Source organism: Otolemur garnettii, unplaced genomic scaffold (assembly GCF_000181295.1).
Source record: "Otolemur garnettii isolate 467f Iridium unplaced genomic scaffold, OtoGar3 scaffold00055, whole genome shotgun sequence".
Taxonomy (NCBI): Eukaryota; Metazoa; Chordata; class Mammalia; order Primates; family Galagidae; genus Otolemur; species Otolemur garnettii.
The window spans coordinates 7,187,381-7,196,463 of record NW_003852450.1 but is presented as its reverse complement, the minus strand read 5'-3'; positions in this window follow the sequence as shown (position 1 = coordinate 7,196,463).

Genomic DNA, 9,083 nt, shown 5'->3' with positions numbered 1-9,083 from the left:
AGTTAAGACTCAGGCGGGATCCCTCCGCCCTCCTCTCCAGGGTGGAGCGCTTCTTCCCAGTAAAGCTGATCCGGCCCTGTGATGTCACACCACTGGGCAGGGCTTCCAGGGATTGGTGACACCCAACTGACGTCCTGGAGGCAGGGGAGGGGCTATGGCCCAACCCCACCCCTCCCCTTCCAGCGCAGTTCAGGGGCTTTGACTGCCTTTCAGCGATGATTTTTATTATTATTATTATTTGCCGTTTTTGTCTGGGCTGGGTTTGAACCCACCACCTCCAGCATAAGGGGCGGGCACCCTACTCCTTGAGCCACAGGCGCCACCCCCAGCAATGATTTTAATTGCAAATCTTTTCCAGATCCTGTGGGGTGGGAAAGCTTGGTGGGAGTTTTGTTCCTGGCTCTGGAGACCCTAGACCACCAATGCTTTGTGTATTACTAGACAAGTCACTTGTCCTCTCTGGGCCATTGCTAGGGCACAGCCTGCTAACTGAATAAAATGAAGAAGTTGGAGGACCCTTGCATCAGTCCCAGAGGAGGGGATCTTGGAACCTGCGTCAGCTTGGTTGTGCCTCCCATCTTCCACTCCGCCTCTCGTCCCTGGTGGCCATGGAGCAAGGACGTGACTCACCAGGCTCCAGGCACCCAGTTTCAGCCTCGCCCCGCCCCCGCCCCCGGTCTTCCATTTGCTGTTTACTCCCAGAGCAGGTGCACCTGGGTCACCTCGCCGCGGGAAGGAGAGATATAAGGCTCCAGGCTTGTCAGCTCTGGCCCTGGCGATGCTGGGGCACTCTTGACCCCCGCCCCACCCCCACAGGTGGGCCAAGGCCAGGTCAGGGTCTTGAAGTTCACTAACAAGGTGAGGGATTAGAGGGGTATAAAAAAGCCTCCAGGTGGGACCCGGGCTGCTGAGTTGCTGAGTCCTCACCTATCTGCCTCTAATCTCTTCGCCTGGTTTCAGTCATCACTCACCCACTGCTCCTAGAGCAGCCGAGGCCCCACCCTCAGCCTGAGGCTGCTGGCTGGCCTGGAGAGCTCAGGCAGCCCCAGGAGGGAGGGGGGCACCCTGGAGGTAGTGGGGACTACTGGAGCTGCTTCTTACACTGAGGTGTGGGGGCAGGACCCACAGCCCTGTACCAAGAGAAGACAGGTTGTGGAAGGGTGTGGTGGGGGAGTTTAAGCCTGGGGGCCGGGGGGCTCTTGGGAATACTGACAGGTATGGTGAAGCACACTTCATTGTAAAACTGAAAAGTTGGTTTGAGTCCTGGTGTGGCTACCACTTCCCTTTATGACCTTGGGCTTATCAGTTGCCCTCATGGTGACTCAGTATCTCCATCTGGACAAGACAGGGGTTCAGATGGCTATCAAGGTTCCTTCTAACCATGGTACTATGTGGTTCCCTGGGTGGGCTTCAACATTCAGTGCCCCACCTTCCCATATCCCTCATTTGCTCCTGCATCTCCCTCCAGGGAGGAAAAGAGACTGTTGGTTCATATAAATGTGGTAAGGGCTAGCAATTCCTGTGAGAGACAGCCCCAGACAACCTAGGAGCTCTCTCCCTAGGCCCAGGCTCCAGACCACGGAGCAGACAACAAAGCCAGGCAGGTGGAAAATTCCCTCTGTCAGTATGCCCAAGTACCCTGCATGGCAACTGTGCCAGCCCAGGCGAGCAAGTGCTCGGAGTCCAGGGTACTGAGGGACGGCCTGGCAGCCAGAGAGAGCTGGCCAGGGGTCTGCCAAGGTCTCCCCAGCTTAACTGCCCCCCACTGCCCAAACACAGAAATTCTGTTCTGCTTAGGTGGATAGACAGAGGGGAGGAGGAGGATGGGGAAATCCACAGTTGTTTGTCTGCTGAAGTCACAGAAGTTACAGCCCTGAGCCAAGATGACTGTGCCAGATCCTCCCATTATTCTGAAGTGAGTGGTCTCTGAACGTGAATGTAAGATTGTGGGGCATAGCTATTTTGGTGAACACAGAGAAAGGGAGCCTTGCCAATTGTCCCTGTGTCTCCTGGGATCTTGCTGGCTGCCAGTTTCTGCCTGTGACCATGGGCAGTGTATATCCCTACCAAGGCCATGCTTTGCCTGTCTGTAACACAGGGATAGTTGTCTGGGCTGTGCTTCCCGGCAGGGCATGAAGCCACACCCATGCAAGTCCTAGAAAAAGTGAAAAGCTCTCTGTGTGATTGGAGGCTGGGAAGCAGAACACTTCCCATAGTCCCTGTGTCCAGGGATTCCTGTGTCTAGGGATTCCTGTGTCTAAAAGCCAAGGACTCCTCCACCTGTTTCTTTCTTCTTCCTGCTTCTCTCCTGCACTCTGCCCAGACCCTCAGAGATGGCTGAGTTACCATGGCAACATTTCCTTGCCCATCTCCCCAAAGGCCTTTTCTAGAATCTGGTTTCTAGAATGTTTACCTCTAAATACTTTCATATTGTCAGTCAGTTCAGATGGGTCTTCTGGAACTGAGGAAAGCCTTTTGTGACTTTACCAGGTCACAGCCAGCTGACCTCTTGAGTCACCCCGACAGGGTACCATCCATTGTGCACTGGAGGGCTAAGGTGTCTGGGTGTGGTGAGGTCAAGGTGAACCACACACTGCTGGGAAAGCTACCCAAAGGGCACGTCCCACTGACCTGCAGTCAGCAGCCTGCGAGCATTGTTGCCTATACAGGGAACACTGTCTGTCTAGGTTGGCAGGAGAAGGCCCTAAAGATAAGGCAGGGCATGAACCCGACTCCATGACAGCCAATTAGGTCCGCTCCAAGAACCCAACCGCTGTGACTCACCGACAGCCAATCAGGAGGCCCTGGGCCAGATACCTTTTTCAGCCAGACACACCTGTGACCTGCTAGCCATCTGTTGGACCACACCCCTGCCCCAACCATTCCAGAAAAAATATAAATCTCTTTGTACAGCTGCACATGGAGAGCTCTGTAACTAACTCTAATATGGAGGGATGTACACGCTGATATGTCTTTGGCACAGAGACAGACAGAACATAAATATGCACCTAACTTCAGCCCTGCTCCTTCCTGTCTCTGCCGAGGTCCGCACATCTCTATTCTCCATCTCTGGGGTCAGAAATTAACAAAAGAGAAAAAATCCAGGATTTTGCAACAGACCTGAATATGCCTCCCCAGTGCCCAGTGGCAGCTTTCTATGAATTGGTAGGCCCAGTAATCTTCCCTCATCTTCTGCAGAGAACACACAAAACAAAATAAACAAAAAATGAAACAAAACAGACAAAAACATCACCAACTGGGCATCATCCCTCAGTGCTCCTCTGGGAATACTGGGGCTTGGAGAGGACAGAGAACTCTGCAGCAAAGTCCTGTTTTATATGAATAAGAGCTGGGGCCAGGTGGAAGGGTTGGTTTCTCAACCAACCTTCTCCAAAGGAAGGTTCAGTGCTTATTACTGTTGGCAAGGGCATCAGACATCGGCCTGATGGTCTCACCCTGGAGGAGTTCCTGGGTGGATGCCCCCAGCTGTGGTGAATCAGGCATTCCTGGAGAAAGACCTTGGAAAGGGACAATGTGTTTTTATGTCTTCCCCACTCTCTTAGCCTAGGACCGCCCAGAAGTTTGGGAGAACTGGGATCTCACACAGATTCATAGCTGCTGGCATGCAGTGTTGCACACAGAGGGACCTCAATGAAGGGAGATGGGGACGATCCAAATCTGTTAGTGTAATGCTGGAGGGAGCTGAATAAATTCACACTCACATTTTCGAGCCCTCTGATGCAGGGTACTCATAACATGAAGAACAGAGCCCTTAGGTCTGGCATTGACTGAAGCCTGCCACACTGTCAAGCAGGGCCCAGATAAGAACAAAAACAACTCTTATGCAGTATGAAGTACGGCCTTTGTGTTGGGGACTATGCTGGGCACTGGGCAGGCAGGGATGAGCTAGGTACCTCCACCCCTACAGTTATTAGTTCTAGTGCGGTGTAAGGAGGGGAGCTTCAACAAAGGACTCCTCTCAGCCTCCAAGGTCATAGGCCCAAACCAGGCAAAAGATGAGTCAGGCAGACTCATAGGACTGTTGTGCTGATTTGTACAGGAGAGAAAGGCATGCATTTCAGGAAGATTCATAAGCGGGGTAAGATTTGACAGCCAATGACAACCAGAAATAGGAAGCGTTTTGCCTATGGCTGGAAATCATTTTATTCATCCATAGGTCAAATCTCACTCAAGATTTTGGGCAGCCAGTTTGGCCTTAGCTGCTCCAGGGAGCAGAAAGTAGGCTCTGACTCCATGCTGCAAGCAGGGTAGGGTCTCCTTCCCATACAGGGAATTTCCTTCATCTTTGCCATGGGGATCTTTAACAAGCCACCTTTGTCTCCCTCCCTCTTTGAAGCACCCTATGCCTCTTGTTTACCCTCAATCTGGGCAATGGCTAAGGTGGGATAGAATAAATCCATCACTCTGGGTGGGGAGAGAAAAACCCTAATCCATCACTGGTCCCTGGGATGGATGGGATCTAGGCAGCATGGCCTGGGGTCCTTCAGCCATCGGAGTCAAAGTGGCATTGCCAGGCTGGCAAGACAGCAGGCCAGGCTGCCCAGTGTGGGGATCTCAAGGGCCTGGCCCTCATGAGCACCAGAGTCCAGGGCACTTGAGCAGTGCTCTTAGTAGGGCCAGGAGAATGAGGCAGCCAGCCGAGAGAGCTCAGGAGGGAGGGAAAAGAGAGAGGAAAGGAATTGACATTTATTAAAATCCCACTTTACATCAGGAATGCACCACTTATGTTACATAATTTAATGTTCAGAGCAACCTCTGAAGTAGGTGTTATTTTATTTATTTCTTTTTTTTAGAGACAGAATTTCACTTTTGTGGCCCTCAGTAGAGTGCTATGGCATCACAGCACACAGCAACCTCCACCTCTTGGGCTTAGGCGATTCTCTTGCTTCAGCCTCCTGAGTAGCTGGGACTACAGGCGCCCACCACAATACCCAGCTATTTTTTTTGTTGTTGCAGTTTGGCCAGGGCCGGGTTCGAACCCACCACCTTTGGTATATGGCGCCAGTGGCCTACTCACTGAGCTACAGGTGCCACCCAGAGGTAGGTGTTATTGTCCTCATTTGCAGTCAAGAAAACTGAGGTGAAAACAGGACAAGTGAGGGAGGGAGGGAGGGAATGTGGATTTATCTGAATCCAGTTTGATGTGTCCAGGACAACCCACCTACACCAGAGAAGGAGAAAGACTCAGAAATAGAAGACCAACCACTTTTCCCCTTTGCTCCCACCCAGCCTGTCCCCGGGGAGCTGCTGCCCAGGGAAGGGTTAACCCTCCTCCTTGGCTCTGCACAGCATTCTTTAGTGCTGAGCTCTCTCAGCTGGCAGTTTGTGTCAGGACATCAGGGCAAGAAAGCAGAAAGGACATGGCCAGGGCACCTGGCAATGAATAATCTGCTTGTCTTGGCCCTGCTGCCCTGTGGCTGTGTGGTTCAGGGTGGGGAGGGGGCCAGCCAGCTTCAAGGCAGGACCCTGAGACTCTTCTCTGTCTGGTGCTTGCTTCATCTCCCAGACAGTCACCATTAGATAGAAACTGTGGCAGCTTTCCACATCTGCCCCGGGCTGTAGCCAAACCCATCACAGCCATCACCTGAGGCTTGGCTCTCCCCTAAGATTTTATCCTAACCCTCTCTCCACCCACCCCTGGGCTTCAGAACCAGGTCCCAGGCTCCTGAGGGCCCTCCAGCCTGCCACTGCAGCTGCTCCAGGATGAGCACCCAGGACAGGTGCGGGAGGGAGATACCAAAGGATGCAGGGCTGCCCTCTGGGTTTCCCAGGCTCTTCCAGCCTCACCCCACCCCTGCCTTGGCTCAACTGCCTGGTCTCGTGATTTGAGGGCCCAGAATGTCCTCCAGCTGGGCTCTGCCTGACTCCACCCAGCAGGCTGGCTCTTCCCAGAGTCAGTCTTTCCTCCTCAAGCCCCCTTCCTACTGGAACTTCTGCTCACCTGTGTTGTGCCAGACTAGTTCCCTCGATTCCACCCAAACTCTGCTTCAGAAGAAATGGCTTCTAAGTCTTCTCTCTGGGAAGCCTCCTTTGACTCACTCAAGCCTGTCTGGTCCCCCCAAACACTCCTGTCTGCTGGCTCCCCTCACATACCTCCACCTGCTGCTGGGAGCAGTACCTACCCTTATGTCCTTGATGTTATGCCTGCTGACAGTGTCTCACGACCGGATCCTGTCTTTGTGTGTGTGTGTGTGTGTGTGTGTGTGTGAGAGAGAGAGAGACAGAGAGAATAGAATCAGAACTAAGGGGTGGATTTTCCTTGAGGATTTCTAATAAGGGAGTAACTTCCACATTATTACAGCCATTTTTTTTTTCAGACAGAGTCTCACTCTAGAGTGATGTGGCATCATCCTAGCTCACAGCAACCTCAACCCCTGAGTTTAAGCGATCCTCCTGACTCAGCCTCCCAAGTAGCTGGGACCACAAACACCCTCCACAATGCCTGGCTAATTTTTCTATTTTAAGTAGGGGCAGGGTCTTGCTCTTGCTCAGGCTGGTCTCAACCTCCTGAGCTCAAGGGATCCTCCTGTCTCAGCCTCCCAGAGTGCTGGGATTACTGACCTGAGCCACTGCTCCCGGCCTATCACAGCCTTTTAAACTGCAATGGGCTGTCTCCAAAGGCAGTAACCTCTGTCAATGGAGAGGTTAATAACAAATGGCTTTGGGTGTCAATGATGTGTCTGCCACATGAAACCACTCAATAAACATTTGTTAAACAAATATACCAACATGGCTTTCTTTCCTCCTATAGTATGTATGTATCTCCATAAAAGTTTGGGATTCTGTTCTGATGGGGCCAGCCACTTGGATCCTGAAAGTCCAGTCCCTGATTTTATTCTTTTTTTTTTTTTGAGACAGAGCCTCAAGCTGTCCCCCTGGGTAGAGTGCCGTGGCATTACAGCTTACAGCAACCTCCAACTCCTGGGCTCAAGCGAGTCTCTTGCCTCCGCCTTCCAAGAGGCTGGGACCACAGGCGCCCTCCACAACGCCCGGCTATTTTTTGGTTGCAGCCGTCATTGTTGTTTGGCGGGTCCGGGCTGGGGATTCGAACCCGCCACCTTAGGTGTACGTGGCTGGCGCCTTAGCCGGTTGAGCTATAGGCACCGAGCCACTGATTTTATTCTGATATCGAAGGGGGTCTTACTGAGAAACCCTAATCTAGAGAGCAGTCCTTATGTAAGCAGGAGAGGACCTCCCCCTATGCCTCTCTTGGTGTTGACTTAGAAGAGGGTAGACCAAAGCTCCTAGTGCTGGGTGCCAGCTGGGAGCTGCGGTGGATGGAGGGGCTCTGGGATCCGGAAGGTAAGATGACACCTTGTCTGCCAGATGGTTGGGCTCCTTGCAAGGAGCTGTGCTTTCATTTCTTTGGCAGCCGTGCACATTTCCTTGCATTTGAACATTGCAGCCTTGCCTTGGCTGTACTGTAGGATAGAGAGGAACAATGGCAAGCTGTGTCTGCAACATGGCATTCTGGGAGAGCTAGCTGTGTGGCTGGGGAGAGTCCCAGTGAGAGGTGCCCCAGGGAAAAGGGCTTGGGGGCAGGAGTAGAAAATGGTGGGAAGTTATGAGTTTTACTTTTGTTAAGGAAGCCAAAAGTTTCCTTATCTCCTACCCCAACTGAAGAGATCTGGTGGCATCATACAACAGGAAGGATTTGCTCCATTTTTTGCCTCTATTTACCATTTATTTACCTTTTTTATTTTTCTTAAGCACAGGTATTTACTGAATGCCAGGCACTAAGGACAGACATAGGGAGATGTTGGGCCTTGTCCGTTTTTTTTTGTTGTTGTTTGTTTTTGGAGTCAGAATGTGACTTTGTTGCCCTAGGGAGAGTGCCGTGGTTTCATAGCTGACTGCAACCTCAAACTCTTGGGCTCAAGTGATCCTTCTCCTCAGCCTCCTGAGTAGCTGGCACTACAGGTGCCTGCCATGATGCCTGGCTAGTTTTTTCTATTTATTTATTTATTTATTTTTTGCAGTTTGAACCTGCCACCTCTGGTATATGGAGCCAGCGCCCTACTCCTTTGAGCCACAGGCTCCGCCCAGTTTTTTCTATTTTTAATAGAGATGGGGTCTTGCTCTTGCTCAGCCTGGTCTCAAACTCCTCAGCTCAAGCAATCCACCAGCCTCGGCCACCCAGAGCAATAGGATTACAGGTGTGAGCCACCGTGTGGCCGCCAGCCTACTTGGGCATTGTTTACCAGAGGCTTGGTCTGAAAGCCCCCCAGGTGCAGTGCTCCTCCCTCCATCCCCTCCTACAAGCACCTCCCCAAGTTTTTGCAGAGGAAGCCCTTTTGAATGCAATGGGAATACCTTACATAGTAGTTCTCGAACTCTAGCCTTCATCAGAATCCCCTGGGGGACTTGCTAAAACACAGCTTCTACCATAGCAGGTCTTGGAGGAGACATGAAAATGTGCACGTCAGAAGAGTTTCCAGGTGTCACTGACCCTGTGAATTCAATTGATCACCACTGATCTATGTTACCATAGACATCTGTATTGTCTTTTATTTTTATTATTATTTTTTAAACAGTTTTACTATGTTGCCTTTGGTAGAGTGCCGTGGCATCACAGCCCACAGCAACCTCAAACTCCTAGGCTTAAGTGATCTCCCACCTTAGCCTCCCAAGCAGTCAGGACTATAGGTGCCTGTTGCCATGCCTGGCTATTTATATCGTCTTTTAAAAATGCCTTAACATTGAGGGGCAGACAACCTAAGCTCAGGTGTTGGGAGACCAGCCTGAGGGAGACTCCATCTCTAAAAACAGAGCCAGGCATTGTGGCAGGTGCCTATAGTCCCAGCTACTCAGGGGGCTGAGGCAGGATAATCATTTGAGCCCAAGAGTCTGAGGTTGCTGTGAGTTATGATACTACAGCACTCTACAGGGGGTGACAAAATAAGACTCTCTCAAAAAGAAAAATGCCTTAACAATGATCACATTTTTATTTTTATTTTTTATTTTTTATTTTTTTTGAGACAGGAGCCTCAAGCTGTCCCCCTGGGTAGAGTGCTGTGGCATCCCAGCTCACAGCAACCTCCAACTCCTGGGCTCAAGCGAGT